This window comes from Akebia trifoliata, chromosome 5, assembly GCF_017979445.1.
Source record: "Akebia trifoliata isolate Shusen 1 chromosome 5, ASM1797944v1, whole genome shotgun sequence".
In the NCBI taxonomy this organism is placed as follows: domain Eukaryota; kingdom Viridiplantae; phylum Streptophyta; class Magnoliopsida; order Ranunculales; family Lardizabalaceae; genus Akebia; species Akebia trifoliata.
Window position 1 is genome coordinate 23,238,351 of NC_141379.1, and position 19,739 is coordinate 23,258,089.

A 19,739-nucleotide genomic window follows, 5' to 3' on the forward strand; every position below is an offset into this window, starting at 1 on the left:
ATTCTGGGTAAATGTCGAAGCTCGGGGTTTGACCACATATATCCTACAAACCAAACTATGCAATGGCCATTGCAGTAGCCTATCAAGCATGATTGGCGAACGACTAAAAGTGAATAATTTCATATTATTAAGAAACTTTTTGATTCGTCGCAAGAAACTCTCGAAAAATGGGTAGCTATAGACACCCCAAAATTACGTACTTGGTTTTTTTTTTTTTTTTTTTTGTGTGTGTGTGTGTACAAAGTGGTAGCATTTCGGTAGGGTTACAATTCTCCGATGAGGTCCAAAAGCAGAGAAGAAGCCAAAACTCCACTCCCTAAAACACTTCCCAGAACCCCTAAACCTAATCTTAAATCCTCCCAAAAACCTCGACACTGAAACTTCGTCCAAAATTGAAAACCTAAAACTTTTCTCAGATATATTCCTGACCCTTTCGAAGGCCTAGAACCTTTTCTAAACTTTCCCACAGCCTTCTCAAACCCTAAAAACCGTTCTCGAAAATCTTTGTACCATTCCCCAACTTTCTCAGAAACTAGGAGTTTCTCAAGTTTCTGAAATCGTCTCGAAGCTTCCCAAAACCCTAATGGTCCCACCAACAAATCTATTGGGCCTTTTAAGCCCACTCTACCCACCAAATCAACTTTCCAACCACTCCCAAGGTCAACCATTAACTGCTCAGATCGACTTGCAAGATCGGTTTGGCTAGTCCAAATTGACATCCCAATCACCCCAAACTACCCTTAGCATGCATGCAAACATGTCGTTGACAAGACAACTCACCGAACGAGATTCAAGGTCAGTTTATGTTGTCCTATAAAAAGGGTACTCCCCCTCATTTCAACACACCTTCAAACCCTAAGATCATTATTTCTTTGACTTGAGCTCTCACCTACTTTCTTGCTACTTTTCAATCTTTCGATGACCTGATGAACCCAAAACCCTAACCATTTCATCCCATCCTTCATCCATTATCCACAGTCAAAACCCTATCTGAATTGACCAAACCATTTCCCATTTTTTTTATATACTAATGAAATCCGGCCCAATTCAACTAATCCATTTCCTACTTTCTCCCGACACTATTGAATCTCTGCTCGATTCTCGATCCCACTTCATCCAATACTCCAGAAGCATTGTCGAAATCCTGATTCTAAAAAGTATAACCATAGTGAAGTTCTGCTCGATCGTTTGTTGAGCACACATGTACAAATTTGTAAATAAATAATTTATTTAAGTTATAAGTTAGAGTTCTTAGTACGAGTTCTAGTTTTAGTTCTTACTCTGGTGGAGTAATTTAGAATACTACCTTGTGCATTACGCACTCAGAATGACCAAACAAAATGACTAGGGACCGCTTCGAAAATTTTCCCAGTCCATATCAATCAATCGAGATCACTTTGATTAACCCACTTTCCCATGTAGAAACTACGATTCAATTCGAATCTCACTCGTTCACCACCCAAACCATCAAATTTGCAAAGCAAAACATGAGATATTATTCAAAGCAAATATAAAGTAGTCACCCCTTAGGACGGGGGATAGGGGTGCCTAACACCTTCCCTTTTTTCAATCGAATCGCATACCCACATCTCTGGATCACGCAGACCAAATTGAGAGTCATCTCAATTAATGGGTGATTGTTCACATCCCTCAAACCTGAACAATGGTGACTCTATCAATTACATAGTATACTTAACAACCCCCTTTTTAACTAAACTCTGGATGGGGTATGACCCTATCTTAAAGAGGAGTTAGGCTCAACCGAAAGGCTCAATGCCCAAACAGAGAGAGAGATAAGGTGGGCGCTACACCCTACATAAGTGGTAAAGCCTATCAACCTTAAGAAACAAAAGAAATGCAGAGATTTTATATCACCAAACCCAACCGTCTCTACCTTGATAGAAAATCACTTGCATGTCATTACCAAACCACCAAACTTACATTGCCATGAAACCTAAAAAATTCAAGTTCCTCTCCAACTTCTCTATTTGAAATTCGTTATCATATCCATTAAGTTCTCATTGATTTCCACCTTTGTCAACTGCATCACGCCTTCTTTACTCATGTGGCCCAACCTACAATGCCACAACCAAATTGAGAAGTTATCATTTTTTTTCCTACCATTTTTGCATCTCTAACCATCATTTCTCCAATTAACTTGTATAAATTGTCAACTCGGACACCTTTAATGACAACCAATGCTCTTTTGGCAATTTTGAGAACTCTACCTTGCCCAGTGAAATTTTAGCCATTTGAGTCTAATTCAGAAAGAGAAATCAAACTCTTTTTCAACAGTACATGTCTAACACCTTCAAGTATTCTCACCATCTCCTAAAACATTCTCAATCTTATCATGCCAACCCCAAACATTTTGCTACTTGAGTTATTTCCTATCGACACCGAATCACCTTTACACAGTTCATATGAACTAAACCAAAATCGATAGGGGCATATGTGATGCGTAGCACTACAATCAAAAATCCAATTTTGATAATAAATAAATAAAATGGGATTACTTTGAGCCATGAACACTTCATTTTCCATAAATTTGATTGTAAACTCTTCAACTTTATTGGTTTCTTTCTTCAACAATTCAAAATCATTTTTCCTATCAAATTTCTCCACCTCAAAATGAGTACTCGCCACTTTGTTTTTTTTTTGCAAAAAATATCTTACAAGCAATTTATTAAACGCCTTGCATACACAACTCGGATGCTTTGATACTACTTGTTGTGGCTAGATTCCAAGCCACACACATAAAATTGATTATTGAAATTAATCCCTTTTAACAACAAATTATTTAATTCCAGCAACCAAACCCTAAGAATGTGTTGCAAAGAAAATGCAAGTAACAATAAAGATAATAGAGAAAAGAAAAATAACTACAACATAAGATTTACATGGTTCACTCACAATGGAGTTACATCTATGCGCAAGTCAACAAATAAAAATGCACTAATCAAGGAAAAAATTACAACAATTGAGGTCTAACCTCCAATACTACAGTGAAATCCATGAAATCTCTACACCTAACTCTAGTAAGAACCTAAACAAAAAATTTCAGTCCTACTTCCATTGTCACAAACCTATAACAATAATATGAAAGATCACCCTCGAGAACCTTGAGCTTCTAGGTTTTACAAAAGAAGAAAAATACACATAGAGACTCAATGCTTTCTTACACTCTACAAAAAATAAAACCCCCCTTTCAGAGAAATCCCTTTTTATGGACAATAAAAACCATCTATGGACCCCATTTTATTTCCCATAAGCTAATGAAAGCAAAATACCCCACATAAGTGGTAAAGCCCATCAACTTCAAGAAACAAAAGAAATGTGGTGATTTTGTATCAACAAACCCAACACTTGTAATTCAATTGTAGAAAGATCGAATCGATAAAGAATCTCAGGGTCGAGAATTCACCACCACTGTTTGCATCATTAGGTGCGAGGATCTTCACGAACGATACAATTTTCTCTAACTTTTCTCCCCTGTCATTAAAGTTTTAGGTTCAAGATGGATCTTAGCAAAAACCTTATGGCACCCCCAAATTTCAGCACGAATCCCCATGATTTTACGCTAGAATCTGAGATACTAAAAACTCTTCCAAAATGTGATATCAACATAAATATGGCAATGGAAAAAATATATATAAAGAATATCAGAGTGCGAAAACAACCTCAATTCTAATCTATGATTCACTTATAATATTCCAAATATACATCATTAACAAAATGAAACAAATAACTAAATCCTAAAATATCCTTAAGTAAACGAGGGCTACAACTCACCAGTAATGAATTACAAGTGCTAATTTAAAATTTATTCCTCAAGACTAACTTCGAAATCTGTTAAAACTAAAAGAGTAAATGATAAGGTGAGTAATAAGGGAGTTGCCCAACAGGTAACAAATATTTCAAATTAACAGTCACCTAAAAAGATGGGAAAAATCATTCTAAAATATTTTGAAAAGATATAGAAGTTTTCCCGTGTAAACAATAACAAAATGGTTAAATCATCCTATACTTAAATAACCGCAAATCATGTCACATAACATAAAATTTATGAAATAAACAATAACTAAAGAGTAATAAATATCTATATCATCTGTCAACTTACTAGCTCTATTTTTAAAATAATAAATAAAATATAGAGCTTCAAAACCTTAGGAGACATTTCAAAACAAAATGTAAGTCATTTTAGAAAATAAATAACTCCTTTCATCAACCTGTGAATATTCAACTTTAAAATCTCGTTCTTCAACTTTTAATGAAATAATTTTTAATCTTAAAGTAAACATGTTAGAATTATAACTACAATCACTATTTAAAATAGTTAACAAAATAAAATTCAGATTTTATAAATTAAAATAAAGTAGATTCAATAAGTACAAACAATGGCAGTGTGTTTGTCAAGAGCGTAAGAACTGCAACTGGATATTTTCCAGTCAGGATCCAAATATGTTTCAAACTTCACCGATGTGGAACTTCATCGTTAGTTATTGATTTAGTGGCTGATTGCTACACTTAACACACTAGGGTGACAATTTTTCCAATTCAGGTTTGTCGTTGATTGTGACTATAAGGTACAAGTCCTTTCACGAAGTGTCAATATGTTCGACTACTACTAGACTATTAATGATTATTGACTAATCATCTTCATCTTAATATGGTTCCCTAAAACATCTCTACACTTTTCACAGTTACTTTACATTAGTTCCTCGGTAAAAATAAAGATGAAACTCCTAGATCTTAGTAGTAATGCTACTCCCCTATGCATCCCATACTACATAGAAGTTAACCATCACAATTGTTTATCCTAGGATGATATGTTACTCCAGACGTGATATGACAAACTATCCCTTAATGCTTTCACAAATTCTTTAATGGATCAAAAAATAACTACATATAGATATCTTTTATTTTGAAAATAAAATGAAACATACAAGTATATAGAATGGACATCCAACTTCCTAGCGTGCAATGGCCCAACCCGTAAAAATAAAATAGTACTCATTGCCTCGTGATAACAGAATCATAAATAAATATGCAACAATCGCCTTGCGATAATAGAAAGTAAATCAATACTCAGATATTCCCTCGCCACTACACGTAAACAATGAGAGTCTAGACTTTTTTTTTAAATAAAATAAAAGACGTCGCACCTACAATGCGATCTTTTTGAATTTCAATAATTCAAAACATTTTCTTTCTCAACTCAAACTAATTTTTGTAAATTCTTTGAAGAAATAAAAGTAAATTTTTCAATAAATTCAAGTATCAATACTCATTTTATAAAAGAATTTGAAGATAATGATCAAAAGTGGCAAAGATAGTTTATATAGGTAATTCGTACAAAACCATTGAAGGTTGGTTAAAGTTGTGAAAAAATGGTAAAAATTTGGCTTAGTGTTGAAAAAGTAAAATTTCGAAGTTCTTCAAATTGAAACGTATTTTTGAATAGGAAAGTCTTAAATAGGAGATTTGACATTATGTAATTTTTAAAACTTAGTTTGAACGAAATGTCCAAAAAGTTGGGAGTCAAACATCTAACAAAAACATCGAAAATTTCATTTTGTTCTTGAACCTAAAAATTATATTTTTATTTGTTGAAATTTGGATTTTTAAACCATTCCTATATTTTTTTTCAAATAGGGGTAATCCCTTATTTTCATTAAATAACTTAAACTATATGAAAAACTTTTACTTAAATATTTTTAATGAAACTAAGGTGTTGAAAAGTGTACCAGTTGGTGGCAAAAAATTGTGTTGAAAACAAATTGAATTGGAGCTTTTTACATAAGATTGGTTGAACGAGGTAGTTTAGTCAATCGAATAAGCGTATTGGGTCGACTGAATTTGAAAGTTTCTCATCCTCAAGTTCTTTATGGGACAAAAGGTCGGTCGATCGAGATGGGTTGACCGAGCAAAGGGGATTTGTTATCTCCTTCGACTATTTTTCCCAAATCTATCAATACTCTTCAATAATAATTTTTCAAATCGATTCAATAAGAAAATACACTAAACAAACAATTCTAAACATTATTTTGTAATAAATTAATATTTTTCTAATTTAAAATAAAACATACAAGATTTTAAAATTAAAAGTTACGATGCATTGAAAACTATGACTATTAGGAGTATCTAAAAGTTTTTCTGCAACTAAAAACTCAACAAGAGCATTAAAAAGAGATAAAGATTCATTATGGAACATCAAATAATACATTTAAAAGCATGATCTTTTCAAAATATCTTTTATCCTAACTTTAATGAAAATAATATTAGATTTTTAAAATTAAATTTGCAATGCAAATCAAAACTAAGACTATAGGAGGTCCAAAAGTTTCCTACCTTGAAAGCTAAAAATTCTACGAAGCACAAGGAAGATCGAGTTAGGTTGAAGGTTCTATTGAAAAAATTCATAATTTTATCATGTAAAATATTCTTATGTTTTATATGTTTTGTTGGGGACAAGGTTTGAACTCAAGACCTCTTGAGTATTATTTGTAAAGTGTAGAGATTTCCTTAATTGTTGAAACATAAGTTTTTCCCTTTTTTGTATAAGCTAAAAGTCAAAGATTCTTTTAACTTTCTTATTTGTGATAATTGTAAAGACAACTCTTCCAAATTTTAGTCTTACATCAGATAAATACAAGAGTGGTGCTCACATAACAGAAAATTTTATCAAAGATGGAGCCTAAAATGTTGTTCTTCCTTTAAGTCCTAAATGTTTTATTTGTTTTGAAGGAAAAAAAATCAATAGAAACATATCCCTACCTACAAAACTGGAACAAAATAGATGGTTTTGTAAAAATTACATTTTATCTTGTCTTATAATTACCTTGTATGACATTTACTATATGTATGAGACATCAAGAGAATTATGGGGGGCTTTAAAAAAAATATGTAATTGAAAATGTAGGGGTTAAAAAATATATAGTGAAAATTTTTTAGAGTTTGTAATAGTTGATGGAAAATCAATTATGGACCAAATGAATGAATTTTAGAATATTGTTCACAAATTAACCCATGAAGGCATTAAATTGCTTAAACAATTTGTAGTATTGTCTCTTATCGAGAAACTCCTTGAGAATTGGAATGAATACAATACCAATTTGAGACAGAAAAAGAAAGAAAAGTCATTCGAAAATCTTATTGTTCACATTAATATAGAAGACACGAGTAGAATGAGAAAAAAAATGGTAAGGTAAAACAGTATGTCACTAAAGCCAATCTTGTAGAAGGAGACCATCAACCATCTAGGTCCAAACCTAAGAAGGAGTTCAAAAAAGAGGGACTATAAAGAACATTATTGGCTTCAAGAAGCCAAAAGGTAGTTATTTCGTGTGTGATAAACCTGGTTATCATGCATCTGAGTGCAAATTTAGGAAGGTCAATTTAAAATTGAAAAGGAACCATGTGAATCTAACAAAAATAGATGATAAGAAGATAGTTGCAGTTCTCTCAGAAGTCAGCCTTGTGGAAAACTCTAAGGAGTAGGCTATTGACACTGGTGTTATGAAGCACGTATGTCAAAACAATGATATGTTTACCTCTTATAATCTTGTGGGAAATGAAGTGGTCTATTTAGGAGATTTGAAGACATCTTTGGTTGCTAAAAACGGCAAAGTGATTATCAAGTTGAATTCTGGGAAGACACTAGCACCTACAGATGTTCTACATGTTCCTACCATTAGAAGAAATCTTGTATCTAGATCTCTTTTTGAACAAAACTGGAATAAAGCTTGTGCTTGAGTCGAACAAACTTGTGTCAACCAAAAATGGGGTATTTCTAGGAAATGATATTGTAATGGGGGTTTGTTTGTACTCAATGTTATGACTGAAAATGCATCATTTTCTAGTTACCATGTTGAGTCAATTTCTTTATGGCGTGCTACACTAGGTCACACCAGTATAGGAAAATTAAAAAAATTGAAGAATTTGAGTATTTTACCCAATTTAGAAATTAAGGAATTAGATAAATGTGAGATTTGTGTAAAATCAAAATTTACACATAAACTACACTTTAGTATATCAAGAATTTCTTCGGAACTTCTTACTCTTATTCATAGTGATCTTGGAGATTTTAGAAATTTTGAGTCTAGAAAAAGTAAAAAGTATTACATTACTTTTATAGATGATTATTCTAGATTTACAGGAGTCTATCTTCTTAGAAGTAAAAATGAAGTAGAAGATATGTATTTGAAATATAAAAATGAAATAGAAAATCAGTTAAATAGGAAGATTAAGAGATTACGATTTGATAGAAAAGGAGAATATGATTATAATCTCCTTAGTCAATTTTGTGAACAAAATGACATTATACATGAAGTCAGGCCTCCATACTCACCTGAATCAAATGGAATAACAGAAAGGAAGAATAGATCTCTTAAGAAAATGTTAAATGCATTACTGTAGATTTGTGGTTCTCGATTACGAATACCACACCTACTAAGGTTTGGAGTCGCCACCTTCATATTGTAAGAGAGTGTGAATGGTCACCTGATATACATTTTTTTTCGAAAAAGTGACATTTTGGTGTTTAATGATTCACGATGGATAAGGTACTAATCAAACCTTGAGATCGGGGTAAGCGGCTCGTTTAAAGAAAAAGAAAGGTGTTAGGCACCCTTTTCTCCCCGTCAAGTGACAGTAACCTCAACACAACTCGGTCATTTTTTAATAAAATTGTAAACAAAATAAAGTGCCATGTGTCGGGGGCTTGTTCTCTAAGTAGGGATTTAATGTCGGCTAGACTATATGGAACATTGCATTGAGGGTGATGACTCATATAGAATTGTAGCCTTTACATGCCATACTTTTGAAAAGTGTTGGCTAATGGATAGGGGTCTATTCTCATGGATTGAGAAGGGTCCGAATCTAATTACCTCAAAATAATTTTTGGGATTAAAATTGGTTTTGTATTAAAAGGGATTACAACCCCTATACTTTCAACCGAACTGAAGTTCGATTTATCGGAATTAGGGGAGGGGAAGCATTCATCCTAAGTCCATTTAAAAATAAAATAAAGAGATGAGGGGATAATAGAAGAGGGATGAGGAGAGGGTAGAGAGATAGAGGGAGGTATTGATCATTTGACCCACCTTGAAGCTTCAAGGTTGCTTTTCTTTTCTTCCTTCTTCTTCTTCTTCTTCTTCTATGTCTTCTTGAGTTGATTCCTTAGTAACTTATGATAACGTAAAAAATTTTAGAATATATGGGAGTATGAGAGTAGCAGAAGAAGATAGTTTACAGAAGATTTTTTCTTGTATGAGATTTGGTAGGGGAGAGTTGGTAAGACTTGATAACCATTTTTGGGGAATGGAGGGAGGTATTTATAGGTGTTGGAAGGATTTTTTAGGGATATGATGGGATGAATTCTTGGGAGAGTAGAGAATGACATAGGTTTTAAGGGTGAGGGGTATGAAATTTATGGATGGAATGAGGGTAGTTATGTAATGAAGGTAAGTGAGTTGTGTTTGGATCTAAATGATTTAGATCTTACCCAATCCATTTGAGTGGAGTGTTGGTGAGATGAGATGGGTGATGTGTGATTGAGAGAATGGGGGGTGTAAGGTGTTAAGTATTTGATTGAGTATTGGGTTAGTTGAGGAGGTAAGGTATTTAGATTTAGGAAAATAGGTTGTGTAAGGGGGTGTAAGGGATTAGATGTTTGAGTTTTTGGGAGGGTTAATGAGATGATGACATGTGTTAAAAAAGATGGGGAGATGGGGTGATTAGATGAATTGATTGGTGAGGGTAGGTGTTTGATTGAAGAGGAGGAGTATTTGTTAGGTTTAGGAGAATAGATTTTTGTAAGAAATGATGAGGGGAGGTGTAGGTTGTGATGTGAGTTGGTGGAGTGATTAGAGAAAAATGATAAGTTAGGGTATGGGTTGTGATATGGGTGGTTGATGGTGTTAGAGAAGGGTGAGGTGGGTAAGTTAGGTAGGGTATGGGTTGAAGTGATTTGTGGAGAGAGATGATGTGGATAGATGAATGTTTAGAGAAAAGTGATGGAGGTAGGTGATTAGATGAGGGAGGTGAGAGGGGGTGATGACATGTGTCATCTTTGGTGATCAAAATGATGATTGGTTGATGTGGGTTGTGGTTAATAAGTTATGGGTTATGGATTGGATATGGATAATGATTTGTGGGCTTTTTAGTGTATTGGGCTTGGGTTATGAAAGGTTTTTGGAATTTAGGAGTTGGTTGGGGTCATTTTAGATTGGATTTTTGAAGGTGAATGGGTTGTATGGTTTTAAGCGATATGGGATTGAATTTAGGTTAGGGGTAAGGTGAGAAATTGATTTTGGAAAGTTGAGGGTTTGTGAGCTTTAAATGGATTTGAGGTATTTTTCGATTTGGGAGCGGAACGGTGAAGGTTATGAAAGGATGGGTATCTCAAGTCTCATTTTACAATTTTTTATCTTTTTAGGAAATTTTAGAATCATTAGATTAATCAAAATGCCACGTGTTGGCAAATTGGGCTTTTTAAGCCCGTTGGCGACTTTTATTGAAATCCGATATTTTTGGTTTTGAAAGCGAAGAAGTGAAGATGGGGGTACACCAAATCTTTTTGGGTGGGCCCACTAGGCCCATAGGGGGTCTTAGGGACCTCGATTTGATCAAAATGTTGCTTTTTAATGATTTGGGCCTTTGTGGCTCGTTAACAAATTTTGTTGAAAAACTAGTATTTTTTTGCCCTTTCGAGTGAGGGGCCCATTCAAATTGGGGTGTCTACAATTACATATAAACTTTGGAATGCCTAGTAATTTGTAGAGAAAAGTTATTTTGATTGCATGTCACATTACTAATAAAATTCCTTATAGAAAATTAGGAAAAATTCCTTAGGAATTTTGGAAAGGTTATGCACCTAACTTAAGTTACCTAAAAGTGTGGGGTTGTCTATGTAAGATAGGACTCTCAGAAACCAAAAAAATGAAAGATAAGACCTAAAATAGTTAATTGTGCATTTTTAGAATACTCTGAAAATATTACTTCATATATATTATTAACCTTAAGATCTAATGAAGATGATGTTGATAGTAATGACATCATTGAAATTAGGGATGTTGAATTTTTGAAGATATTTTCCCAATGAAGATTAAAACTTTTTTAAGCTCTAGTGACAAAGGAAAAAATGTGAAAAAGGTGAAAAACCAATTCTTGAAGAGATACATCCTAGTGAGGTTGTAGAAGAAATAAAACTTAAAAGAAGTGGAAAAATTAGAAAAGAAACCAATCTAGGAGATGATTTATATACTTATTTAGTAGATGATGATCTTATCAAGAAGCGGTGACATCTCTTGATGATGTTTTTTTTTAAAGAAGTCATTAACAGTGAATTAGAGTCAATCATGTTAAATCATACTTAGGAATTGGTCGAATTACCCAAATGTACCAAACCTATTAGATGCAAATGGGTATTTACAAAGAAGTTAAGGTCAGATGGATCGATAGATAAGTTTAAAACAAGGTTGGTTGCCAAAGGCTTTAAATAGAAGGAAGGGATAGATTACTTTGACTTGTACTTTCCAATCACTAGGATGACTACTGTTAGAGTTTTACAAACTAGTTGTTCAGCAAATTGATATCAAAACGACATTCTTAAATAGTGATTTAAAAGAAGAAATTTATATGGAACTACTCGAATGGTGTGTGGTTGATGGTCAAGAGAACAAAGTGTGTAGGTTACTAACGTCATTATATAGACTAAAATAAGTACCTAAACAATGGCATAAGAAGTTCGATTATGTGTTAAAGTCTAGTGGATATATTTTCAATGATTGTGATAAATGCGTATATAGCAAATTTAGTGATAAGACTGGTGCAATCATTTGCTTGTACGTAGACGATATGTTAATTTTAATAACAAATCTAAAAATAGTTGATGAAACTAAATCTTTCCTAAAATCAAAATTTGAGATAAAAGATTTAGGAGAAGTTGATGTCATGTTAGGGATTAAAATAGCAAGGAAAAATGAAGGATTTGTATTGTTTCAAAGCCATTAAGTAGAAAAAAAATTTAAAGAAGTTTGGGTACTTTAGAGTGTACCTGTTTTGACTCCTTTAAATCCGAACATGAAGTTAAAAAAGAATAGAGGTGATAGTGTATCACAAAAGGAATATGTTAATATAATAGAAAGTTTGATGTAGTTAATGAATTGTACTCGTCTAGATATAACTTTTGTTGTGGGGTGTTAAGTAGGTATACTAGTAATCCTAATAAAGACCATTGGACAACATTTAGTAAGAATTCTCAGATATTTGAGAGGAACCATGGACATGGGCATACATTTTAATGGAAGCCCAAATATGTTAAAAAGGTATAGTGATGCGAATTAGATCTTAGAATCTGAAGAATTCAAGTCCACTAGTGGTTATATTTCACATTAGGTGGAGGAGGTTTCTTTTGTAAATCATCCAAGCAGACATATATGGCTAAATCTACAATGGAATTAGAGTTAGTTGGGAACTGAGGCTGAACGACTGAGAAATCTATTGATAGGTATTCTTTTATGGGAGAAACTAATGCCATCAATATTTATTCACTGTGATAGTCAAGTTATATAACTAAGGTTAAAAATCATATATATATTGAAAGCGCCTTCGATCCGCGGGGTGCGCGGATCCACTTTTGACCCTTGAGGTTTGGGAGTCGCCACCTAGTTATTACGGTCTAGGAACCGATCAATGACTCTAAACGGATAAAAACTAATCTAAAACCAAAAACATTGAATTCGGGGATCAAGTTACGGGGTTGGAAGGTGTTAGGCACCACCAACCCGCCCGGCCAAAGCCGGTCTCTACTAAATTCCCAAGTAAATTACATTGCTAAAACCTAGATAGAAAATAAATAAAAATAAAAGGTTTACCTTTCCGATGGCAAGGACTTGGTTCCCTCAGATCTGACAAAAAGAACTCCTTGTACCGTGCTCCCTTGCTTCGTTCTGTTTTCCTGTTTGACTTCGATTTGACTTCGGACTCCGAGGCAAGGTATCTCCTTGTTTTTGAATCTGAAATCTTCAAGTTCGTTGCGGATTTGGGGATGTTTTAAAGAAGGCTTTTGGGTGATTTCTAGACTAAAATTGAAGAGGGATGTTAGCTAAGGAGTTGGGGCTCCAAAACTAGGGTTTATGGGGGGCTAGGGGAGCTTCTAGACCTACTCTCCTAGGGTTTATGATTTAATACGAAAATAGGGTGTGAGCACCTCTATTTATAGATGTTTTTAGGGGTTGATTTGGATAGAGTTAGTGTTTAATTAGAGATCTTTTAATTAGAATTGTGTTTTAGTTAAAATTGTTTTAGGTAGAATTGTGTTTTAATTAGAATTGTTTTAGTTAGAATTTGTTTTAATTCAAATTGTTTTAGGTAGAATTGTTTTTTAGTTAGAACTCTATTAGATAGAGTTATTATTTAATTAGATCTCTATTATGACTTTTGGTCTTATTTGATTGACTTTTAATGTTTTGACTTTAGTCTTAATTGATTGACTTTTAATATCTTGACTTCAGTCTTGCTTAATTGACTTTAATTTTGACTTCAGTCTTACTTGATCGACTTTAATACCTTGACCTTAGTCTTGCTTGATTTACTTTGATTTTTGGATAACCCTCTTCCATTATTTCTTTAATTCTTTGGACCCCCAAATGGAGGGGTCCTTAAAGAAATATCCCACGAACCCTCAACAATTTTGCCTGAGAGCCCGATTGATCGATTTTTTAGGTTCAAAATTTTAAATTAATTTCATTAATGTTTAAATTTAATTATTTAATGTTTTATTTATTAATTTCGAATTTTTTAATTATGAAAATTATGAAATTACCGTTTTGGCCCCCGGAGAGGACTTTTCACGTTTAGTAGTTGGTTTTTAATGTTCTAGGATGTTTTAGAATCGATTTTTCGTAAGGAATTCAATGAAAATATTGGTTTGGTCATTTATGAAAATTTTTATGTGAAATGATTGTGAACTTTATGAGGGGCATTTTTCGTAATTTTGGTCAAATTCTGTTAAAATTGGTGAAATGATCTATTTGGTTTTAATTTGTTATTTTATGTGTTCGAGAGAGTTTTCCTAGGCGTAACGTAGGCTCTAGGGTTGTTTTGATGTCAGGGGTATTTTGGTAATTTGATCAATTTTTAGTGATTTTTATCGTAAAGCTTCTTTTTGGTCTGCAAGATGATGATTTCTATGTTTCTGGGGTTGTGTTTTCCTAGCGTAGCGGGTTTCTAAGGTTTTGTCAGTTCGAGATACCTCATCCGGATTTCTGAAACACATCTGGTAACAAAATAAAGCAACGGAATACACATCCATCATTGGGAATCTTGCGATCGGGTTGACAAGTTGATTAATCAGGCGGATGCAAAAATGGGGTGTCTACATATATATATATATATATATAGGGGACGGTTCGAGGGACATGCTGAAAACTGATTGAGAAACTGATGTTTGTCATTCATTGGATTTAATTAATCCGACGGCTGAAAACGTGTCCCTCGTCAAATCTAATCTACTGACAAAGACTTTATCTATTTTTATAAGACTCCCTCATTTTTTGCTTTATTTAACTAAATCCAATCCAACGAAATTGCAGAATGAAATCTCTCTCAGTTTCCTTCTCACTCGATTGATAACCCTTCGTTTCCTTCGATAAACTTCGCCCTTCGAGCCCTTCAAGAGGAAACCCTAAAAATTGAATGGGGATAGCTCTCTCTTCCCTCTCTCTCGATTTGTAGAAGACTCAATGGACGTCTCTCTCTGTCTCTTTCTCGTAGAAGAGTTTATCTATTTTTGTGACATTGTTGTTATTAGGTTCTGAGTTGTTTCCAGATGAATTGTTTGATGGCTGTTTGGAAAATTTTATGCATTTTCAAGTAGAAACTACCATGCACAGTCCATAAGCTTGTATGTTCAGTCAAGGAAGGATTTCATAAGCTTGTAGGTTTAATTGGGATGTTATTTTACATTATTAGATTAGTAGAAGGATGATATGTCTCTTAGTATCAATCAGATGGAGCTTCTTTATTTTGACAGAACAATGAAAAAGCAAATTTTTGGTTGTATTAAGCTTTTGATCTTTATTTACAAAACCAAGTAGGTTTCAATTTTACCCTGTTAAGGTTCGAGCCACAAATTTCCTCCATATCTTGGTGGTTGTTGTTACTTTTTTAGCATCCACTGCTCAAGTAGGAGAAAAAAATCTGGTACGTGTTCATGATATTTTGTTTGAAAGATCATGGTCTCTTGTCTAAGATTCTTTAGTTATTGAACTATGTAATGATCCAACACTTTGGAGGTCCACTCCGTCGTCGCTCCGATAAATGACTTTCTTGCTACAGAACAGAAAATAGACTTGGTAAGCAATCAGTGCAACAATATGCTTGAAATGGTTAGTCAATGTATTGGAGGCTAATTTTACATAATACTCTATTAGGAAATTAATTTGAATACTAACGATATTGAATGTGTAGCAGCAAATGGCACGATCACAAGCGCATCACCTTATGGTTCCCACGCAGAAGCATTGATTTGGCGCCAACAGCTGTTCAACCGATTCATCATTTGTAATTCCATTGCAACTAGAACTTCTGTCATTCATGATACATTATTATAAGTATTTATCTGATCACAGAGATGCTTTACAAATTTTTTTTTTTTGGTGGTATCTGTTGCTTCTATCAACAGGACACACTGGGTTTATTAAATGTCTTTAGAAGATGACTTATAGTTTGGGGGTTTTATTTATAATTTTAATGTCTTTTCTTTTGTGATGACTCATAATTTGGTGTTATTGGGAACCTTTTCTTTAGATGACCTGCTTTTCTCTTTGTTAGTAGTTTGTCTTTATTCCTTTATATGTGAAACCAAAGGGATTAGCAGTAAATTATGATAGAATTTAACTTTGAATTAATTTTCAATATCAATATTATTAGCCTTTGTGAGCAGAGATCAAACACTACTTTTATGAATAATGATTTTCTGATACACCCCCTTTGACATACGTTCTCCTACGCGCTCATCACAGAATAGTAGATCATTTGTCTAAGGATACGCAGAATCATAAATCTTTTTTCTTGTGTATCTCGAAGCAAATGATTTGCGGTTCTATGATGGGTGCGTTAGATTATAACGACTGTTTTTCTTGAGCATGCGGTGAATGCGAGTCTACTATTTGGTAATGGTTTAGACTTTAGATTGTCCAATCCTATTCTGTATGTACTTTCTTATAAACTTTCTGAAGTCTGATCCTCTTAAAACACTGCTTAGTTAATTATTCATTTTTAATTTGCAATGTGATGGGAACTGTCATATTTAGGGGTTAAAAGTCAAGTAGGCCTTGAGTACCGAGTCTACACAATATTCTGCTAATCTATTTTTGCATTTTGTGCGTGTGTGTGAAGGTTGAGAAGCATGTGCAGATTCACTATGATGCAGAACGAAGATATGTGGATTCCATGCTCGAGAGAGGGTGAAGACCTTATCTGATTTGGGGCCAAGACCTACACGGCACCATTCATGAGTTAATCTCGCAGCATTTTCTTTGGAAATGTCTCCCTCGGGAAGGAAGAAAAGGGTTGGTTCGGAACATGGACTCCACAATTGATTCTCTGATTTGGGGCGAGGCTAAAACAAGAAGCCGAATTGGACTGCATGAATCCCTATGGACTGACTAGGTATGATGGATTCAAAAAAATTTTGAGACGTAAGCACTGGCCTCCCCGACGATCCCAAACCTTCCAAAACAAGGTCACCTTGTTATAGCTTTGATCTGATTATAACATCTCCACTTTGGATTTCAGTATTTTTTTTTTGTACCGACTTCATTCTAAATGGTGTTGTAATGGTGCCAGGTAGGAAAAAGGATATTAGCTTGTTTAATCTGTAAATTCATGGCTACTAGTTGTTAATTGTCAAATGGTTCACCTCTCTTGGAATGGTATACACGTCCACATTAGTGATAAGCATCCTTGGACCTCACCCAACCTACTAACCCTCCATCCAAAGGAATGTTAACTTCATCACTGACCATTGAATTATGTTAAGCAAGTTGCCTCATACACTCTTCAAGATGACAAAAGGGTCATACAAGATCTAAAATTAAAATCAATCGGAAATTGAATCTCATACCCTGACTTGTGATCACAAGGAAACTAATTCTAAAATGACCCAACCAAAGGGCCCAACTTGCTGGATTTGACTCCAGCCAAATACAGTTTTACAACTACCCCAACACTCCAACTATAAATATCGATAAAGAAAACCAAATAATGAACTTCCATCCTATTAGTAAATCATACTCTTAATACAATGGAATTCAAGGAAAACAACAACCCAATTATAGGCATTTGTCATGCAATGCAGAGTAATAGATCTTTCAAATATAAATAATAAGGGAATTGACACAAAAGCATCGAACATTTTGGATATCAAAATATAGTCAACAATCAGAACAAAATGGTATGAGAAACAATCAGATATATTTTCAGCTCTCAAAAATATTTCTTGTGAATATCAAATAAATAAAAAAAATCCTTTCAATGCATACACTCGCTCTTTTTCAATATCTACAAACAATTATTTTTTAATTTTATGCAAGAAATAATTATATAAACAAAAAAGATTACCACAATTACTCAATAAAGACCCAAAGAGAAAAAGTAATCAAGTAAAAAAGAAAAAAGGCAACTAATTTCATTGTTTTCCTATGTTGAAAAGCATCAAAACCTAAGAAAATTCAAAATAATGGTCCCAACAATTAAACAAGTTGTCCTTTGCGTCTGTGCACCTAAATACAATAACAATTAAGTTCTCTCATTGTGTTCAATATAACATCAATAACATCAGCAAGAAGCATGATGAGATGAAACTGCAATTGAAGACCCCTAGCAACACCATATATTTTTGGAACATAGTTCTGCGATGGCTTTTGTGGCTTAAGGTGTCCATATGTCAACTTCCAATCCAAGATGACTTTTGTGGCTTGAGGTGGCCAATCCATATAGATCAATAAGTTTCAAGTGGTTCAACTCATTTCTACTGATATACATCGAGAGAAGGCGATCGAGAGAGAGAGAGAGAGAGACGTCCCTTGAGGTGGCCAATCCCTTTGAAACCGTCAATAGAGAGAAGGCGATCGAGAGAGAGAGAAAGAGAGACGTCCCTTGAATCTTCCACAGATCGAGAGAGAGGGAAGAGAGAGTTATCCCCATTCAGTTTTAAGGATTTCCTGTTGAAGGGCTCAAAGGGCGAAGTTTATCGAAGAAAACGAAGTTATATGTCGAGTGAGAGGGAAACAGAAAGAGATTTCATTTTGCAATTTTGTTGGATTGGATTTAGTTAGAAATAAACCAAAAAATGAGGGAGTCTTATAAAAATAGATAAAGTCTTTATCATTAGATTGGATTTGACGAGGGACGCGTTTTCAACCGTCAGATTAACTAAATCCAACGAATGATAAACATCAGTTTCTCAATTGATTTTCAGCACGTCCCTCGAACCGTCCCCATATATATATATATATATATATATATATATATATATATAGATATATATATATATATATTAAGTATATAATGGTAAGATAGACACATATATCTTAGACATAATGTGGTCAGGCATGTGGCGCCCCGCTAAATGCTAACACAAAGCCCCATGTCAGATCTTGAGGCACAAGGTGGCACCTCGAAATTTCAGCATGGTCTCCTCTGTTTATCTTAGTATTCCAAGACGTTCAACCTGCACCTGATAAACGACATACAATCCAGCATATATATATATATATATATATATATATATATATATATATATATATATATATTATATATATATATACAAAATAGAATACTAGCAAAAGCCTATATACATTTAATAACGTAGGATAGCTCAGAATGCGGAAAAAGAAATCAGTTTCTCAATTGGTTTTCAGCATGTCCCTCGAACCGTCCCCATATATATATATATATATATATATATATATATATATATATATATATATAATATATATATATATATATATATATATATATATATATATATAAGTATATAATGGTAAGAATAGACACATATATCTTAGACATAATGTGGTCAGGCATGTGGCGCCCCGCTAAATGCTAACACAAAGCCCCATATCAGATCTTGAGGCACAAGGTGGCACCTCGAAATTTCAGCATGGTCTCCTCTGTTTATGTTAGCATTCCAAGACGTTCAACCTGCACCTGATAAACGACATACAATCCAGCATATATATATATATATATATATATATATATACAAAATAGAATACTAGCGAAGCCTATATACATCTAATAACGCAGGATAGCTCAGAATGCGGAAAAAGAAATTTATACAGGGGATTATACAAAAATTTCTCACTTTAACAAAAGTCCTAACACTCAAAACAAAATCTATAGTACTTTTGGTCTAACTGACACCACTAGGGGTAATAACCCCAGTACTCACCAAGTAATGGACTCTGGTCGTCTATCTGACCCACCAGATGGTCCCCACTCGCTGGTTTTACGCCTGCCTCATCAACTACAGGCTCTAAAACTAAAAAAATATGAAGGAAAGGGTGAGTAACAATAGTTACCCAGTAAGGAAAATAAACAATTTCTGTCAATAACCCCTCCTAACATGAACGAATAAGCATATTGAATCATTTTAACAATACAAGATTTTACAGAAAAAACTACGATAAACTGGTACATATAATCAGGGATAAACAACTAAACATTTT